At 39.9% G+C, this 20956-nt stretch overlaps 1 non-coding gene across 1 annotated transcript; it reads right to left on the bottom strand.

Moving 5' to 3' along the window:
- Positions 1-19996: 19996 nt before the first annotated feature.
- On the bottom strand, positions 19997-20058 carry LOC112427271 (U7 small nuclear RNA). Its single transcript, XR_003018777.1, has one exon. It is a non-coding gene; the product is annotated as a U7 small nuclear RNA (small nuclear RNA).
- Positions 20059-20956: the final 898 nt, after the last annotated feature.

Here is a 20956-nt window from a genome sequence, read left to right as displayed (position 1 = left end):
TTTAACATTTTCATAATGGCTTGCTCACTTGAAGCAGTAATATTAACTTTTATTCATAAAATCTTCGCTTCTTCCCATGAACCCAAGAACTGAGAATAGTACACATGAAATTAAAGTAACAAAATATATAAAGGAAATTTCAAAAGAAAGTCAAGCCAAAAACTAGGACATCATTAACTAGAAATTACAAAGCAAACGAGTTGTAAAAAGATGTTTTATATTATCTTTCCTTTAGTACTTCACTTTTGTATTGTTATGGATCTTTTACAAGCATAATTTTCTTGAATCTCTTGTGTTATTGTTGAAGTGATATTTAAAGCATCCACACATAACCCACAGGCTTAAATTCAGTGACTGATACTTACATATTTATTATGTTAAAAATATGTGCAGTTTCAGAATGCTCCTCTCTCTGGTGTATCATGAGGATTTAATTTGTGTCCCACTATACAAAATGAGAACTGATTCCTTCTTTGTTCTGTAAGCATTTGGAAGAGAAGGCCTCGAAAAACAATACGTGGAAACACACCCACCTACCACCTTCTAAAAAATAGATTGAAACCGGTACCCCACTCTCTTCTGAACAGACAGAAGTCCACTGACTAGCAGTGAGTTTATATTTAATATTTCACAATTGTCCTGTGAAACAAATACGCCCTCTAGGAGTACCTTGAAGTTTCTTCAGATATTAATAAAACTTTAAGAAAAGAGGGGTTTACTACAAGCTCAATACGCTCTACTTTGGTGATTGTTTAGGAAAGTTAATTGCTTATGAAAGGAATCATGAAAGAATGGGGCTAGAATTTTCAGGGCCTAAGTTAAGAAAGGTGTCATGAGGATTGTGAGGGTCTAAGTCTCTCCATCTCTCCCCAGGACAGCCCTTTGCATGTGGGCCTCAGATGCTACCAGGTGGAGTTAGGTGTTGTCCCTCTTTGCTTTTAGCCATCTTGCTCTAAATTTTATAGGGATGAGAAATCACTTGGGAGAAAAGGCCTGGGACCCAGTTTCTCTTTATTGAAATTCATAGGGATTACCCAAAGTGATGCCTCAAAAGGTTATGCTAAAAGACAAATTATACAATCCAGATCTTATTTAAAAATCTACCACAAGGCTAAGCACAGTGGCTCACACCTGTAACCCCAGCAGTTTGGGTGGCTAAGGCAGGCAGATCACTTGACGCCAGGAGTTCCAGACCAGCCTGGCCAACATAGTAAAACCCCATCTCTACTAAAAATACAAAAATCAGCCAGGCATGGTGGCGGGCACCTGTAATTCCAGTTACTCGGGAGGCTGAGCCACAAGAATCACTTGAACCCGGGAGGCAGAGTTGCAGTGAGCTGAGATGTCACCGTTGCACTCCACCCTGGGTGACAGAGCAAGACTCCAACTCAAAAAAAAAAAAATCTATTACAAGTTTCAAAAAGTAAAATTTTAATCCATTTATATTTTAAAGATAAAATTAACTAGCTAGCTATAGCTCTGGATCACAAACCCAAGTGGTTGTGTTTTCGGGTAATATAATGAAATAATATAATGAACGTCACACATCGTGAAGAGGTCACATGGTGAAAGGCCTCCCTGCCCTGGCTATCCAGCCACCCTCTTCACTGACAGCCTTCCCCAGAGTAATCACTTTTTCCAGTTTCTTTGTATCTTTCTCGAGATATTCTAATCATATACAGGCATAAATGTGTGTATCACCTTTTAAAACACAAATGGAAACACCACAGTAATATTAATAATAGTTTTAGGCAAAAATAATCAATGGATGCTCAAATTAGTGGATAAGAAAGTACAATGAGTAACAGGATATTTGCATAGTCTCAAATTAACTCCCCACAAGACACTTGCTATGTTCAGAATTGTGTCCTTCCAAAATTCATACAGTAAAGCTCTAACCCCCAGTGTGATAATATTTGGAGTTAGGGCCTTTGGGAAGTAATTAAGTTCAGATGAGGTTATAAAGATGAGGCCCTTATGATGGGGTGAATGTCCTGATAAGAAGAGACAGCAGAGAGCTTGCTTTCCTTCTGTCTCCACCATGTGAAGACAGAGCAAGAAGGTTGCTGTCTGCAAGCCCGGAAGAGAGCCCTCACCAGAAACCAAACCCTTCTGGATATCCTGCTGGACCCTGCTGGATCTTGATGTTGGACTTCCAGCCCCCAGAACTATGAGAAAACGGATTTTTGTTGTTTAAGTCACCTAATTTATAGTATTTTGATATGGCAGCCCAAGCTGGCTAATTACAAAAGAAAAACAAAATAACTTGGCAATGGAGAACGCTAGCAGATACCACCTTAACCAAGTGATCGAGTTAACATCTCCAGCAACAAGGCACATCAACATTATGTGCCTCCTGATGTGCACTGTGAAGAGCTAACATCCCTTCTGTGGTATTCTTGCAAAAAAAAAAAAAAAAAAAAAATCAAAACCTGTATCTAATCATGAGGAAACCTTAGACAGTCCCATTTTACAAAATATCTGATGAATAGTCTTCAAACGTGTCAAGATCATCAAAGGAGAAGAAAGAAGATGAACTGGAGGAGCTATCCCTGATTAAAGTATACTGAAGGGCATTAGAGGAGCAATTGAAAAAAATTTTGAATAAAAATCTTCAAAGGTCTGTGGATTAGTTCATGTGATTTCATCAATGTTAATTTCCTAGTTATGTAACTTTCTATAAGTATAAAGTTATTTTAAAAAGAAAAGTAAATTTTAAAAATTAAAAACACAAGTGGTTGTGTTCTGTGTATTTTCCATCTTTCATTTCTCCTCTAAACTATGTCGTAAGCATCATTTCATGTCAGTATAGACACTGCATTTTTAATGAATGTGAACTGTTCCGCTGCATGGATTTATGTGTTTAATCAGTTCCTTATTAATGAATACTTTGAGCTATTTCCTAGCTTTTGCTGTTACAGTGTTGCAGTTAACATTCTTTTCAATAAGACTTTTTGTGAACATGGTAAAGCCACTCAAAATGCACAATAAACCAGTGTCCCCCTTCCTTTAAGAAAGAGGTTCCCCAAGCTTTCTGGCACCAGGGACCAGTTTTGCAGAAGACAATTTTTCCACAGATAGGGGTAACGGGATTGTTTCAGGATGAAACTGTTCCACCCAAGCATTAGATTTTCATAAGGAGCTCGCAACCTAGATCCCTCACAAGCACAACCTAGATCCCTTACAATAGGGGTCATGCGCCTATGACAATCTAATGCCACAGCTGATCTGACAGGAAGTGGAGCTCAGGCGGTAATGCCTGCTTGCCGGCTGCTCACTTCCTACTGTACAGCCTGGTTCCTAACAGGCCACAGACCAGTACCTGTCTGTGGCCTAGGGTTTGGGGACCGTGCTGTAAGACTTAGAATTTAGACCAAGCAAATGTTCAGGACAGAATAACATATGTGACCAAGCTCTTTATCAAAGCCAGAGTTGAGAAAAATAATACATGATTTATTTTTTGATATTATAAATTCTTAATGTTGTGGTTAAAATGAAGCAGTTTTTAAGATTGTCTTATCCATTGAACATATATTCCTTGGCTTTTTACTTGTCATCTAAATTATTTAATTTAGGGGTAGAAAAAGTAAAATCATCACAAATGTTACTAGTTAAGGCATTTTTTAAAAAAATAGATGAAATTAATCCTAAATTTAAAATTCTAATGCACCTGCCTTCTCTGGTAATTAAGACTGTAACCAAATCTTTAGCGTGCAAATCAGCTGTTTTAATGATCTGAATCCTAAGGCATGTGCAAGAGTTTAAGATAAACTTAATAGGCCAGGCGCAGTGGCTCACCCCTGTAATTCCAGCACTTTGGGAGGCCGAGGCAGATGGATCACCTGAGGTCTGGAGTTCGAGACCACTCTGGCCAACACAGTGAAACCCTGTCTCTACTACAAATACAAAAAATCAGCCGCACATGGTGGCACGCACCTGTAGTCCCAGCTACTTGGGAGGCTGAGGCGGAAGAATCGCTTGAATCTGGGAGGCAGAGGCTGCAGTGAGCCAAGATTGCACCACTGCACTCCAGTCTGGGAGACAGTGAGACTCTGTCTAACGAAAAAAAAAAAAAACACACAAAAAAAACACCCTAACTATTGCAATAAAATGCTAAAATGCACTTATCTACAAGAAATACTGTATCAGTAATCAGAAAACTCTGAACGCATTATCCCTCTCTTCTTCACTCTGTACTGTAAACATAACCTTCTTACTGTCCATTTGCCACCTTAATTTACTTCAGCAAGTGGTCAAACAAGGCATTCTGATGCCAAGTCCATGCTTAAGGAAAGAGGAGAGATATTTTGAGCTTGTTCTTTCCCTTTTAAAGTCTTCCACACGTTTTTTTATCATTGAAACAGCATCTATCAAGCACTATGCCGGGTATTTCGCAAAGCCAATGAACAGTTCCCATCCACTTTTTAGCTTATAACAACAAACCAACAGCAAATACAGCAAACCAATAAACGTGGGTTTTCTGCTGAAGGTCAAGTAAATAGAGCACTGAATGAGGTGAAGGACTGTTATTAGGGGTCCTTTATTTTTCCAGTAAGGTCTTTCTGGAAATTTCCAGATATTAGGATTCATTTGAGGAAAAAGCTAGGAAGCCATATTAATTTCCTCTGTCTGTTGTAACAAAGTATTACAAATAATAATAATTTGGTAGGTTTGAAAACAATGGCAATTTATTCTCTTGAAACCAGAAGTCCAAAATCAGTATCACTAGACCCAAATCTCCCTTATGGCATCCCAGAGGCTCTAGGGGAGAATCTGTTCCTCCCTCTTCTAGCATCTGGTAGCTGCCAGCTTTCCTTGGTTTGTGGCTGCAAGCCAATATCTGCCTCCATGTTCACACTGACTTCCGTTTGTGTCAAATCTTCTTTTGTCTCTCTCTTATAAGGACACTTGTGACTGAATTTGGGGCCCTCCCACGTAATCTGGAATAATCTCCCCATCTTAAAAATCTCTTACTAAATCACATCTGCAATGACCTTTCTTCCATTTGTGGTAACAATGACAGGTCCCAGAGATTAAGATCTGATATCCTTGGGGACTATTATTCAACCTACTCCAGAGTTCCTTCCCTTTTGTGGGGAGCAGTGTTCTAGAAAGCTTGAAATCAAAGTAAGGGAAGTCAGTCAGTGCAGTGGCTCACACCTGTAATCCAAACAACTTGGGAGGCCAAGGTAGGTGGATCACTTGAGGTCACAAGTTTGAGACCAACCTGGCCAACATGGTGAAACCCCATCTCTACTAAAAATAAAAAATTAGCCAGAAATGATGGCGGGCACCTGTAATCCCAGCTACTTGGGAGGCTGAGGTGGGAGGATCTCTTGAACCAGGAAGCAGAGGCTGCAGTGAGCCGAGATCGTGCCACTGCACTCCAGCCTGGGTGTCAGAGTGGGGCTTCATATCAGAAACAAAAAAATGAACAAAAAGCAAAGTAAGGGATGTAGAGGATCTCACCAACACAGGAATAAAGAGTTTGAGTTTGTGTTGCTTTTGTTGTTTATCAGAGTGTCTAGTTGAAGCCTTGAAAGTACTGACTGAGATAAAATGTAATTGGCAGGGGTTCTGGAGGAAAGGTGTGGTGACCAAGGAAAACCCAGGGGTCACAGATCCCAGACTCATCAAGACTGTGGGCTGAGAACCAACAGTACTTTCACCTACTTATTCTGGCTTTCCTAGGGTCTACCTTGACACAGACCATCTTAGCCTCCCACCAGCGCCCCCAGGACTCACACATACTCCAGAGACAGCCACAGCAACACCCCCACCTTTGCCCACCCCCAGTGCTCCTTGCTGGATGGCCTTCTCCTTTCACAACTCTGTTTGCATTCGATTTCATTCTACTCTTTCCACCAGATGGTCTGCTTATTCTTATTATAGCTGAAAAGAATTCAGCCAGATTAAAATAAATCCTCTATAGTCATCACCTAAGTGTTAATGTAAGCCCAATGCTTGTCTTAATACCAATTTTTCTATTTAAAGTCTTAGTACAATGTCTTGGGGTGACAGGGGTGAACAGAATGACAAACTGCATGTTTTTTTTTATACCTTTTGAATGAAACTAAGGAGACTAAGCAATTTTTTGGGCAGGGGACTAATGATTTTAAGTTCTTTTTACTGTAACTTGGGTGCTAGATAATATCCTCCACATGACAGCCTAAGAACAGCCACCAATCCTGGTTATGAGGGACTTATTGCTCTCTAGGAAATACAAGGGGCCTGTTCCAGGAGATGTTTCACAGGAGCACTTATGTGTGGCTTTGGCTTCTTGCCTATGGTGCACTCTAGCATGGTACACAATCCCTGGGTTCCATGTCAGATCACCTAGGTTCAAACCCCTGCTCCAACACTCATCATTCTTGTGAATTGCTTCACAGAGGTTGCTTGAGGGTTCAACGAGGTAACACGTGTTTTATGTGTCAATTTGGCAAGGCTCCAGTCTCCAGTTATTCAATCAAACATTAACCATAGTGGTGCTGTGAGAGTATTTTGTAGATGTGCTTAAAGTACATAAACCTGACTATAAGTAAGGGCGGTTATCCTCAATAATCTGAGTGGGTCTGATTCAATCGGTGAAAGGCCTTAAAAACCAAATTGCAGTTTCCCAGAAGAAGAAGAAATTCTGTCTGTGGCTGGTAGCCTCAGCTCATGCCCCAGGGTTCCAGCCTGCCCTTCCTAACAGCCTCGCCTACAGAGCCCCCACAATCACATAAGCCAACTCCTCTCAATAAATGTCTATATATGTCCTGCTGGTCTTGTGTTTCTGGTTGAACCTTGTCTAATGCAAGACAGAATGCGCAGGACAGACACTGACACAGTGCTCAGAAGGTTTTTGCTCCTATTTTTGTTGGTGATGGTGGTGGTAGTGGTAATAGTGATGGTGGCGTTATATAACATAAACTGGAGTTTTCCTATTCCTATTGGAAATTTTCCAATGCCCAGTATTCTCTCCCATTGACCCCAATAAGTACATTCTTTCTTGTCAGATCATGTGACTCAATGTTTCATTCAAAAAAATGCAGCCACTAAAAATTCTCCACTTAACAGACAAAACAACTCACATTCCAACCCATGTGATACGATTTCCACAGCCCAATAATTAAAACATGTCCCAGTAGAAATACGTGCTTTAGACAATCATTAGCTTGGAGAAATTTTTCATCTCTTGAGTATTAGAACAAATTCTACATTTACCTTTTTTTTTTTTTTTGAGATGGAGTCTCACTCTGTCCCCAGGCTGGAGTGCAGTGACACGATCTGGGCTCACTGCAACCTCCGTCTCCTGGGTTCAAGAGATTCTCCTGCCTCAGCCTCCCAAGTAGCTGGGACTACAGGCACACACAACCATGCCCAGCTAATTTTTGTATTTTTAGTAGAGACAGGGTTTCACCATGTTGGCCAGGATGGTCTTGATTCTTGACCTCGTGATCTGCCCGCCTCAGCCTCCCAAAGTGCTGGGATTACAGGCGTGAGCCACTTCCCCTTGCCTCTACGTTTACCTTTAAGCATTTTTTTTTTAAGCCTAAGAATTATATTATTTCCTTCTACTTGCTCTCCTTGTATTTTCAACATTCTTTCAAATACATTAATTTTCACCTCTTCCTTTCTTCCTCTGCTATTTTCCACTTAACATGGCAGAACTATTTCAACTCCATGAAGCTATCTACATACAGCAATTAATTCTCTGCTAATAGGTTTATTCTATCTGTAACTGACACAAGTTTGTGGCAAGAGCCACACAAGCAACTCTTAGACCTGATGACATCACATTTTCCACTGACCTAAATGTCTCGTGCAAATTTGAAGTACAAGATTGTTTTCACTTTTTTTTCTAATAGTCTCCATTACTTCATGACTACTTTGTCTTCCAGAAGTATGCTTTATTGGTTCATTTGACAGACACTTATCAAGCACCTGCTATAAGCAAAAAGAATGTGTCACCTCTCCTATTCTCATGGTGTTTTCAACATATATGAGAGATAAACACAAATAACTCTATTAGTTAGAAGATGTTGATAACTGTCATGAGGGTGGTTCAGACAGTGTGATAGTGATTCTGAGAAGTGAAATGTCACGTCTGGTTGATTGGGTGATTACATTGAGAATAGCCTAACGACAGCTTCTGAGATAATTCTTAGAATGTCTAGGATTTCAACAGGCTGACAAGGAAGTAAGAACCATTTCAGAGAATGAAAATAGCATATGAGCACTGAAAATGACTCATTTTATACATGAGGAAAGCAGACAAGAATTTGCCCAAGGGCGTGCAGCTAGTCAGTCACAATAAGAACCTCTAGCTGGTGGACCTCTAGCTGAGGTCAGAAACCCCAAGGAAGCTGATATAACACCTTTCATCTGTAGCTGCTCCACTCCTAGTTATAGTGTGGGACTGAGACCTGAACTTCTGGGCCTCCCATGAAGAGGCCATCAAAACAAATTTCTCATACTTTATTCCCTCTTAACTCAACCACTCTCAGAAGTCTAAGACCCTATCATTCATCCACACATCTCCCTCCAGTCTGGATCCCATACTCCTCCATTCATTCCTCCCACCTTCTCTATCATCTCCTTTACTGGGCCACTGGGGACTCCCAGTTGGTCTTCACCTTCTTTTCCTAAATGAAACCTTTTCCTTCCTATAACCACAAGCAAAGGTTGCTTTTTTCTTTATAACCCATGAACCTAGAGCCTGATTGGTGTCTTCCTAGCTCCTAGAACCATTTTCAAAGCTTTCTTTTGCCTCTTCTTCTTTAAAATATCCAGCTTATATCATTAGACCACAATTCACTCACATCTCCCTCCTTGTAGATGGCATATATCAACCTCCTGACCACTCCTCCACTCACTGGTGACATTTTTTCCAGTCCATTACCTTCATGTCCTCACTGCCCTTTGTGCCCAGACATCTGCTCCCACACAAACTCTTTTAATTATTTTCCACCCCTTCCCTCCTTCTGACTACCCCAGAAAACCTTCATACCTGATTAAATTTAACTCTGGCCAAATTCTGGTAACTGAATTTTGCTAAAGAAAACCATTCAAGGCCACTAAATCGTTCCACCATAAATTCATGACTCAGAGTTCGTGAATGGATACTCAAGACTTCCCCAGTGTGCTTGTTTTCCAGGTCTCACAGACAGCTATTTTATTCTTTCTCTTCCTCAAACATTCCTGTCTCATCCCAGCCCTTGACCTTACCTCCCATTTTCCTGAGAAATTAGAAGCCATTTAAATGGAGTTACCTTATCTTCTCATCGCCAAATCTATATATCTCCTTTCTTCTGTGCCTCTGCTTTCTACCTTATTTCCTGCAGTTACTAAGGTAGATATGTCCTTTCTTCCAAAAAAGCCCACCTACTCCACTGGGATCTCTGAATCCATGTTCTCCCCCTACTTTGCAATTATACCCTCTCTCTCCTATATCACCCTATTTCTCCCATGCTTCTGAATCAGTTGCATCAGATCTAATTTCTCTATTTATAAAAATCACCCTCCCTGGACCCAAGATACTCTCTAGTTATTACCCCATTTCTTTCCTTCTCTATAGCAAACATCTCAAAAGAATAACTCTATCTCCTGTCTCCACTTCCATACTTCCCAGTCTCATCTCAACCACTCCAATCAAGCTTCTATGTTCTTGTTGAGATCGCCAATGACCTCCATGCTACCAAATGCAATGGACACATCTTGTGCCTTCATCATGCTGAACTTCTTAGCAACATTTAGTGTTACTGATCACTCCTTAACTTTCTGAAACACTTTTCTCTTCCCAGAAGAGTGTCACCCCCACTGTCCTAATTTTCCTCTTACCTCACTGGTCTTTCACTCTTCAACTCCTCTTTTTCTACCTACCTCTGAACTTTGAAACAGCATTGGATTCTCTTCTTTTTCTCTTCTTACATTTGTTTCCCAGGTGACCTCATCTGAGTCTCTGATTCCAGTCACTTCCACCAGCAGAGCACAGATCCCTGACTAGGCCTCACAGTACTTAAAGGGACAAATGAGCCCAGATGGAAATTAGGCTGCACTCAACCAAGTGTACTCCCCACCAAAACTAGACGGGGTTCCCAAGGTCACATCCTGAGGCTCATTCACACACTCGGTTCTCCCCCATACAGTGATCTTTTCCCAGGACAGGGCATCACACAGACTTATCCAGAGCCATCCTTTGTGTTGAACTTCCATGCTCCCCACTCTGAAGCTGGGAAATCCCTCCTTCTTCCTCTCCCGTGTCTGCTTCCTGTCACAGAGTGAGTGAACTGCTTTCAGAGCACAGTCCCCACAACCACCTATTGCTTACACAGACCTCCTGATTCTGCATCCAAGATTTTTTTTACACTGTCAGATCCTTACTTATACATTAAATTCCATTTTATGCTACCCTGTATATACATTGTTCACATGAAATTCTTATCCTCTACAACCAACCACATTCCAAAAAATAATTGACCATTCATTCCTATGTGGCCCCATAAAATACTAGCAGGGGATGCAATGTGGCACAGAGAAATTTACTTTTCCAAACAGGTAAAACAAAAAGCTTGGTTTAACAATAATAAGTACTTTATACTTGTGCATCCAAACAACACCAAAAAATCTATTTCTTTATTCTTGTTTTCCTTTGCAATAGTCCATTACTATGTCATATTTCAAAACAAAAGCTAGTTTCCATAGGAAGGGAAAACAGATTAAGTAATACAATGAAGAAAAGAGTACTGTGTGTAAGGTTTGAATGTGAAATCTTTTTTTTTTATATTTTACTTTAAATTCTAGGTACATGTGCACAACGTGCAGGTTTGTTACATATGTATACATGTGCCATGTTGTGTCCTGCACCAATTAACTCATCATTTACATTAGGTATATCTCCTAATGCTATCCCTCCCCACTCCCCCTACCCCATGGCAGGCCCTGATGTGTGATGTTCCTCTTCCTGTGTCCAAGTGATCTCATTGTTCAATTCCCACCTACGAGTGAGAACATGCAGTGTTTGTTTCTTTGTCCTTGTGATAGTTTGCTGAGAATGATGGTTTCCAGCTGCATCCATTTCCCTACAAAGGACATGAACTCATCCTTTTTTATGGCTGCATAGTATTCAATGGTGTATATATGCCACATTTTCTTAATCCAGTCTATCATTGATGGACATTTGGGTTGGTTCCAAGTCTTTGCTGTTGTGAATAGTGCCAAAATAAATATACATGTGCATGTGTCTTTATAGCAGCATGATTTATAATCCTTTGGGTATATACCCAGTAATGGGATGGCTGGGTCAAAAGGTATTTCTAGTTCTAGATCCTTGAGGAATCGCCACACTGTCTTCCACAATGTTCAAAGTAGTTTACAGTCCCACCGACAGTGTAAAAGTGTTCCTATTTCTCCACATCCTCTCCAGCACCTGTTGTTTCCTGACGTTTTAATGATCACCATTCTAACTAGTGTGAGATGGTATCTCATTGTGGTTTTGATTTGCATTTCTCTGATGGCCAATGATGATGAGCATTTTTTCATGTGTCTATCAGCTGCATAAATGTCTTCTTTTGAAAAGTGTCTGTTCATACCCTTTGCCCACTTTTTGATGGGGTTGCTTGTTTTTTTCTTGTAAATTTGTTTGAGTTTTTGTAGATTCTGGATATTAGCCCTTTGTCAGATGAGTAGATTGCAAAAATTTTCTCCCATTCTGTAGGTTGCCTGTTCACTCTGATGGTAGTGCAGAAGCTCTTTAGTTTAATTAGATCCCATTTGTCAATTTTGACTTTTGTTGCCATTGCTTTTGGTGTTTTAGACATGAAGTCCTTGCCCATCCTTTGTCCTGAGTGGTATTGCCTAGGTTTTCTTCTAGGGTTTTTAATGGTTTTAGGTCTAACATTTAAGTCTTTAATCCATCTTGAATTAATTTTTGTATAAGGTGTAAGGAAGGGATCCAGTTTCAGCTTTCTACATATGGCTAGCCAGTTTTCCCAGCAGCATTTATTAAATAGGGAATACTTTCCCTATTTCTTGTTTTTGTCAGGTTTGTCAAAGATCAGATGGCTGTAGATGTGTAGTATTACTTCTGAGGGCTGTTCTGTTCCATTGGTCTATATCTCTGTTTTGGTACCAGTACCATGCTGTTTTGGTTATTGCACCCTTGTAGTATAGTTTGAAGTCAGGTAGCATGATGCCTCCAGCTCTGTTCTTTTGGCTTAGGATTGTCTTGGCAATGCGGGCTCTTTTTTTGGTTCCATATGAACATTAAAGTCGTTTTTTCCAATTCTGTGAAGAAAGTCAGTGGTAACTTGATGGGGATGGCATTGAATCTATAAATTACCTTGGGCAGTATGGCTATTTTCACAATATTCATTATTCCTATCCATGAGCATGGAATGTTCTTCCATTTGTTTGTGTCCTCTTTGATTTCATTGAGCGGTGGTTTGTAGTTCTCCTTGAAGAGGTCCTTCACATCTCTTGTAAGTTGGATTCCTAGGTATTTTATTCTCTTTGAAGCAGTTGTGAATGGGAGTTCACTCATGATTTGGCTCTCTGTCTGTTATTGGTGTATAAGAATGCTTGTGATTTTTGCACATTGATTTTGTATCCTGAGACTTTGCTGAAGTTGCTTATCAGTTTAAGGAGATTTTGAGCTGAGACAATGGGGTTTTCTAAATATACAATCATGTCATCTGCAAACAGGGACAATTTTACTTCCTCTTTTCCTAATTGAATATCCTTTTCTTTGTCCTGCCTGATTGCCCTGGCCAGAACTTCCAACACTGTGTTGAATAGGAGTGGTGACAGAGGGCATCCCTGTCGTGTGCCAGTTTCCAAAAGAAATACTTCCAGCTTTTGTCCATTCAGTATGATATTGGCTGTAGGTTTGTCATAAATAGCTCTTATTATTTTGAGATACATCCCATCAATACCTAATTTATTGAGAGTTTTTAGCATGAAGGGCTGCTGAATTTTGTCAAAGGCCTTTTCTGCATCTATTGAGATAATCATGTGGTTATTGTCTTTGTTTCTGTTTATATGCTGGATTACATTTACTGATTTGCGTATGTTGAAGCACCCTTGCATCCCAGGGATGAAGCCCACTTGATCATGGTGGATAAGCTTTTTGATGTGCTGCTGGATTTTGTTTGCCAGTATTTTATTGAGGATTTTTGCATCGATGTTCATCAGGGATATTGGTCTAAAATTCTCTTTATTTGTTGTGTCTCTGCCAGGCTTTGGTATCAGGATGATCCTGGCCTCATAAAATGAGTTAGGGAGGATTCCCTCTTTTTCTATTGGTTGGAATAGTTTCAGAAGGAATGGTACCAGCTCCTCCTTGTACCTCTGATCCTGGAGTTTTTTTGGTTAGTAGGCTACTAATTATTGCCTCAACTTCAGAGCCTGTTATTGGTCTATTCAGGGATTCAACTTCTTCCTGGTTTAGTCTTGGGAGGGTGTATGTGTCCAGGAATATATCCATTTCTTCTAGATTTTCCGGTTTATTTGCTTAGAGGTGTTTATAGTATTCTCTGATGGTAGTTTGTTTTGCTGTGGGATTGGTGGTGATATCCCCTTTATCATTTTTTATTGCGTCTATTTGATTCTTCCCTCTTTTTTTCTTTGTTAGTCTTGCTAGTCGTCTATCAATTTTGTTGATCTTTTCAAAAAACCAGCTCCTGGATTTAATTGATTTTTTGAAGAGATTTTTGTGTCTCTATCTCCTTCAGTTCTGCTCTGATCTTAGTTATTTCTTGCCTTCTGCTAGCTTTTGAATGTGTTTGCTCTTCCTTCTCTAGTTCTTTTAATTGTGATGTTAGGGTGTCAATTTTAGATCTTTCCTACTTTCTCTTGTGGGCATTTAGTGCTATAAATTTCCCTCTACACACTGCTTTAAATGTGTCCCAGAGATTCTGGTATGTTGTATCTTTGTTCTCATTAGTTTCAAAAAACATCTTTATTTCAGCCTTCATTTCGTTATGTACCCAGTAGTCCTTCAGGAGCAGGTTGTTCAGTTTCCATGTAGTTGAGCAGTTTTGAGTGAGTTTCTTAATCCTGAGTTCTAGCTTGATTGCACTGTGGTCTGAGAGACAGTTTGTTATAATTTCTGTTCTTTTACATTTGCTGAGGAGTGCTTTACTTCCAACTATGTGGTCAATTTTGCAATAAGTGCGATGTGGTGCTGAGAAGAATGTATATTCCGTTGATCTGGGGTGGAGACTTCTGTAGATATCTATTAGGTCCACTTGGTGCAGAGTTGAACTCAATTCCTGGATATCCTTCTTAATTTTCTGTCTCATTGATCTGTCTAATGTTGACAGTGGGGTGTTAAAGTCTCCCATTATTATTGTATGGGAGTCTAAGTCTCTGTGTCAGTCTCTAAGGACTTGCTTTATGAATCTGTGTGCTCCTGTATTGGGTGCATATATATTTAGGATAGTTAGCTCTTCTTGTTGAAGTGATCCCTTTACCATTATATAATGGCCTTCTTTGTCTCTTTTGATCTTTGTTGGTTTAAAGTCTGTTTTATCAGAGACTAGGATTGCAACCCCTGCTCTTTTTTTTTTTTTTTTTTTTTTTGCTTTCCATTTTCTTGGTAGATCTTCCTTCATCCCTTTATTTTGAGCCTATGTGTGTCTCTGCACATGAGATGGGTCTCCTGAATACAGTACACTGATGGGTCTTGATTCTTTATCCAATTTGCCAGTCTGTGTCTTTTAATTGGAGCATTTAACTCATTTACATTTAAGGTTAATATTGTTATGTGTGAATTTTATCCTGTCATTATGATGTTAGCTGGTTATTTTGCTCATTAGTTGATGCAGTTTCTTCCTAGCATCAATGGTCTTTACAATTTGGAATGTTTTTGCAGTAGCTGGTACTGGTTTTTCCTTTCCATGTTTAGTGCTTCCTACAGGAGCTGTTGTAGGGTAGGCCTAGTGGTGACAAAATCTCTCAGCATTTGCTTGTCTGTAAAGGATTTTATTTCTCCTTCACTTATGAAGCTTAGTTTGGCTGGATATGAAATTCTGGGTTGAAAATTTTTTTCTTTAAGAATGCTGAATATGGGCCCCCACTCTCTTCTGGCTTGTAGAGTTTCTGCCGAGAGATCTGCTGTTAGTCTGATGGGCTTCCCTTTGTGTGTAACCCAAACTTTCTCTCTGGCTGCCCTTAACATTTTTTCCTTCATTTCAACTTTGGTGAATCTGATAATTATGTGTCTTGGAGTTGCTCTTCTCGAGGAGTATCTTTGTGGCATTCTCTGTATTTCCTGAATTTGAATGTTGGCCTGCCTTGCTAGGTTGGAGAAGTTCTCCTGAATAATATCCTGTAGAGTGTTTTCCAACTTGGTTCCATTCTCCCCATCACTTTCAGGTACACCAATCAGACATAGATTTGGTCTTTTCACATAGTCCCATATTTCTTGGAGGCTTTCTTCATTTCATTTTACTCTTTTTTCTCTTAACTTCTCTTCTCACTTTATTTCATTCATTTGATCTTCAATCAATGATACCCTTTCTTCCAGTTGATCGAATCGGCTACTGAAGCTTGTACATTTGTCATGTAGTTCTCATGCCATGGTTTTCAGCTCCATCAGGTCATTTAAGGACTTCTCTACACTGGTTATTCTAGTTAGCCATTCGTCTAATCTTTTTTCAAGGTTTTTAGCTTCTTTGCGATGGGTTTGAACTTCCTCCTTTAGCTCAGAGAAGTTTGATCATCTGAAGCCTTCTTCTCTCAACTCGTCAAAGTCATTCTCTGTCCCACTTTGTTCCGTTGCTGGTGAGGAGTTCCTTTGGAGCGGGGCAGGCACTCTGATTTTTAGAGTTTTCAGCTTTTCTGCTCTGTTTTTTTCCCCATCTTTGTGGTTTTATCTACCTGTGGTCTTTGATCATGGTGACGTACAGATGGGGTTTTGGTGTGGATGTCCTTTCTGTTTGTTAGTTTTCCTTCTATCAGTCAGGACCCTCAGCTTCAGGTCTGTTGGAGTTTGCTGGAGGTCCACTCCAGACCCTGTTTGCCTGGGTATCAGCAGCGGAGGCTGCAAAACAGCGAATATTGCTGAACAGCAAATGTTGCTGCCTGATCATTCCTCTGGAAGCTTCATCTCAGAAGGGTACCCGGCCATGTGAGGTGTCAGTCTGCCCCTCCTAGGGGGTGCCTCCCAATTAGGCTACTCGGGGGGTCAGGGACCCACTTGAGGAGGCAGTCTGTCCGTTCTCAGATCTCAAAGTCCGTGCTGGGAGAATCACTACTCTCTTCAAAGATGTCAGACAGGGACATTTAAGTCTGCAGAGGTTTCTGCTGCCTTTTGTTTGGCTATGCCCTGCCCCCAGAGGTGGAGTCTACAGAGGCAGGCAGGCCTCCTTGAGCTGCGGTGGACTCCACACAGTTCGAGCTTCCCGGTGCTTTGTTTACCGACTCAAGCCTCAGCAATGGTGGGTGCCCCTCCACCAGCCTCACTGCTGCCTTGCAGTTTGATCTTAGACTGCTGTGCTGCAATGAGGGAGGCTCCATGGGCGTGGGACCCTCTGAGCCAGGTGAGGGATATAATCTTCTGGTATGCCATTTGCTAAGACCATTGAAAAAGCACAGTATTAGGGTGGGAGTGACCCGATTTTCCAGGTGCTGTCTGTCACAACTTCCCTCGGCTAGGAAAGGGAATTCCCTGACCCCTTGCACTTCCCGGGTGAGGCGATACCTCACCCTGCTTCAGTTCACACTCGATGGGCTGCACCCACGGTCCTGCACTGTCTGACAAGCCCCAGTGAGATGAATCCAGTCCCTCAGTTGGAAATGCAGAAATCACCCATCTTCTGCATCGCTCACACTGGGAGCTGTAGACGGGAGCTGCTCCTATTCGGCCATCTTGACTTTTTATCTGGATGTGAAATCTTACATAGCTTTTCCAGAAATACCAATTTGGCTGGAACTTTAATCCTGAACATGACATTTAAACTTCTATGGAGATAAAACTATATTACCTATAAACAAAACAAGCAAAACAGCAATCCCTTCCTGATTGAACTCAGGATGAATTTCTCTTGCAACACTTTTCACATTTGAGTAATGTACCTTTTTCTCTAGCCATTTTAAAATAGATTAGATTTGAAGCTCTCAAGGAGTCAAGTGACAACTAAACTAAAATAGGGTAGGAAGAAAGGTCTCATTCCACGTTCCTCAAAGCATATTCTACTGGCAATTAGTGCATTGGGCAGTAATAATGTTTATGACAAAGCCTATACTACTTTTCTTTGGGTTATGAATTATTTATTTATGACCTTTAATGAAAATCAGACACTGCCTCATTACTGTCCCATCCAAGAAGTTTGTCTTGCAATGAACTCTAGCAATATCTATTTTTCCCCCATTAGAGTGGTATGCATTTTAATAATTAGAAATGATATTATTAGGTAATCTGTTCAAGTCAATGTTTCTAGGACTATAAATTTATGGCTAGCAGGTGCCAATTCATGTTATTGGAAATTTGGAAACTATATAAGAAAGAAGCACTAGAGCAGTCAGATTCCTGAGTCTTACTGACCATCATTAAATTAGGGACATAGGAAGGGGTTACAAAACAGCTGTGTTCCAACTTTGAGTGCCTTAAGAGCTCAGAAGAGGTAGACATGTATTATTGAATACCATATCCATTTCCTATTTGATCTTTGTGTTCAAGGAATATTCTTAAGCTAATAGTTCAATCAGATAGTGCACTATGATAAAGGCAGGAATGAGCTTGGGTGGCATAAACATTTGGAGTCAGGCAGACCTATATTTTAATCTCAACTCCACCTTAGACCTTAGGTGACTTCAGACAAATGGAATAACCTCTTAGCTTGAATTCCTCTTTCTGAAAATCAGAGAGCTAATACATAGCCTCAGTAAGCCTGTAGTTTGGATTTAAAGATGTAAATGTATGTACTGTGCCTGGTTTCTCTCTCTTTTATTTTTCTTTTTTAGCCTGAGCTCCTTCCTGCCAGTCCTATGGGTTGGTCTCTGGGCACAGTAAGAAAAATTGAGGTCACACAGATTCAGCCTTTGACCTCTGGCAGATTGGGACAGCTGGGCCAAGGGAACAGCAGGTACAAAAGTCCAAATGCTACCACTTCAGGTAAGGCCAGTGCTCAGCCAGGCTGCAGCAGGTGGATGGGGCACCATGGTTCTCTTTTGGTGAAGGGTTCACCATGGTAGTGTTTCTTCTCAGGCAGCTGCTATGACCATTTGATGATTCTAGCCAGGAATTGCTGCACCCACCACTCCATCCAGGCCAGTGAGCACAAAGCTGTGCAGCAGGGTCTAGGGGTCTTCTCCATGTACTGCATAGGCCTTGGCCCACTCTCACTGGCTGGGCCACCATCTGGCTGCAGTTCCACCTGCTGCCAGGCTTCAGACAGTAAGTAAACATTCTCCCCATGGGTACAGTGCCTGGCTTCTAATAAGAGTTAATTCCCTTCCCTTGAACAATTTTACATCAGGAATCAGTGGTAGATTCCATCGTATCACAACTGCTCACTGATTCTCTTAGGTATTCAGTACAGTATTGGCCTATTTGTTGCCTCTTCAGAGACAAAAAGATTTCTAGGGCTTTAGAGTCCAATGATAGGCCAATCTCCATCTAATGACCCATTTCACAGATAGAACTCATGGCTCACAAATGGTTTTGTTAACCAAGACAATAAAAATATTAAAGCTTTTCTATAACAAAATAATGCCTGTGGGCCCAGCTACATTTTTTTAAATTAGATGTAGATTTCTAACAATCATTGAGTTCACTAATGCATACGCTCCAGAACAAAGGCAGGGAAGATTTTTTTTTTTATTGTTAATACAGAATAGACAAGACTAACAGTATACACAACAATAATATTTCTGGGGGGGCTGAAGTTTGGCAAATTTATTAAGAGGTTAAAAATGATCTATGCTTTAGACTCAACAAATAATATATTCTAATGAAATAATGACGGTTGTGCATAAAATTTTACCCATAAAAGTGCTTAAAATGCAACATTTGTAATAATAATAAAAAACTGAAAACTACTGCTCCAAAATAGATCATTGCTAATTAAATTATGTTATATCCATACAACATAGCTATACAAAGCCATCAAGATGATGTTGTAGAATACTGATAGAACGTTATAGAATATTGTAGAATAGATATTTTAGAAATATGTTAATAATTGGTAAAGCGAAAACAAATTATAAAATGGTATGAATAGCATTCTTCCATAAAGAAAGAGAAGGAAGAAAAGGAAGGAAAGGAGGAAGGGAGGAAGGGAGGAAGGGAGGAAGGAAGGGAAGAAGGGAAGGAAGAGAAGGAAGAGGGGGAAGAAAAAAAACACCAATATTAATAGTAGTTTACTCTGGACAGTAGAAATTTGGGTGTTTGTTTTTAATTTGCTTTTCTTTTTATAATTATCTGTTTCTTACAATGTATTATAATTATGTATTCAATTATGCATAAGTATGGTAATTTTGAGCTATTTTTAAAGAAGTAATAAATTGTCCAAATATCCCAATCAGTTAAAACATCATGGGGAAAAAGAATAACAGACCAGGCAAGGTTGCTCACACCTGTAATCACAACACTTGGGAAGGCCAAGGTGGAAGGATCACTTGAGCTCAGGAGTTCAAGACCAGCCTAGACAACACAGTAAGACCTCATCTCTACAAAAAAATTATAAAAATTAGCCAAGCCTGGTGGTGTGTGCCTGTAGTACCAGCTATTCCTTAGGAGGCTGAGGCAAGAGGATTGCTTGAGTCAGGGAGTTAGAGGCCACAGTGAGCCATGTTCACACCACTGCACTCCAGCCTGGGTAACAGAGTAAGACTCTGCCTCTAAAAAATAAAAATAAATAAAAAAAAGAATAACAGAGGGGGAGGAAAGATGAGAACCTGTAAAATATAGACTACTCCCTGACAAATGTCTGGAGAAAATTTTTAAACGTGTGTTGTGAAAAATAGGACATTAGTTAATAATAATGACATAATAATATAATTTTTTTGCATGTGGGGTTTTCCAGTGAAAACCAGAAAATCTAGTATATAAATTCTAAAAGAGTGGTAACATTATTATAATATTATTAATAACAAATATTTTATTGTTCATAAAGTGATTTCAGACTAACTTCACTGCCTTTATTCAGTGACTGCTATGTTGATCAAAAACGGTACAGACACCATGTAAATAGATTTCTGCAAAGCATGTGGTGTTTCTCATAATATTCATTGGAGAAGATGGTGAAAGTAAACCTAGGTGGATTATAAATTTCCTGAACAATTGAAACACTCAGGAGATTCAAACACTTATATATTTAACAACTGCTCACATAGAGTTTCCTACACGCCAGACACTGTTTCAGAAATATTAGAGGCTTCAGAAATATTAAATTACTTAATTCTCACAATAGTCATAGGAGATAGGAGATGACAAAACCCTATTATAACTTCCTCTCTACAGAGGGCAGGTTAGGTAACTTGATCAAGGTCAGAGGACTAGTGAAGGGCACAGCTGGGATTAAAGCCCAGGCAGCCTGTCTCCGGAGAGGGTGCCCCTAAGCACCACACTATCATGCACATCTTCACGGCATATGGGCCATGATTATGCACTTAATACATTTTACAAAGCAAATTTTATATCTTAAATTTAGGACCAGAAAATACAACATGTTATATAAATATAGAATGAGAGAGACAGATTTACATTTTAAAAAGTTTGGATTTATTTCAGGTCCAAAATAATAACAATGTAGTAGCTACAAAAACTAATTAATAAATTTCCAGACTTCATTAACAGGGAAGAAGTAAGGGAGAGGAATGGAAGAAAAAAGAACTAGGTTTATTGATTGCCTATGGTGTATCAGATCATTTATACATAATATTTGTTTTTCGTTAAAATTCTTGGAAGTAGGTAATTGTGCTAGATTAAATGCATTATCGGCTTCAATGGCCTCCCTCTATTCACATCCAT

The sequence above is a fragment of the Macaca nemestrina genome, chromosome 1 (assembly GCF_043159975.1).
Source record: "Macaca nemestrina isolate mMacNem1 chromosome 1, mMacNem.hap1, whole genome shotgun sequence".
Classification (NCBI taxonomy): domain Eukaryota; kingdom Metazoa; phylum Chordata; class Mammalia; order Primates; family Cercopithecidae; genus Macaca; species Macaca nemestrina.
Note: the sequence above shows the minus strand (reverse complement) of the source record. Positions and strands in the feature narration are given on the sequence as shown.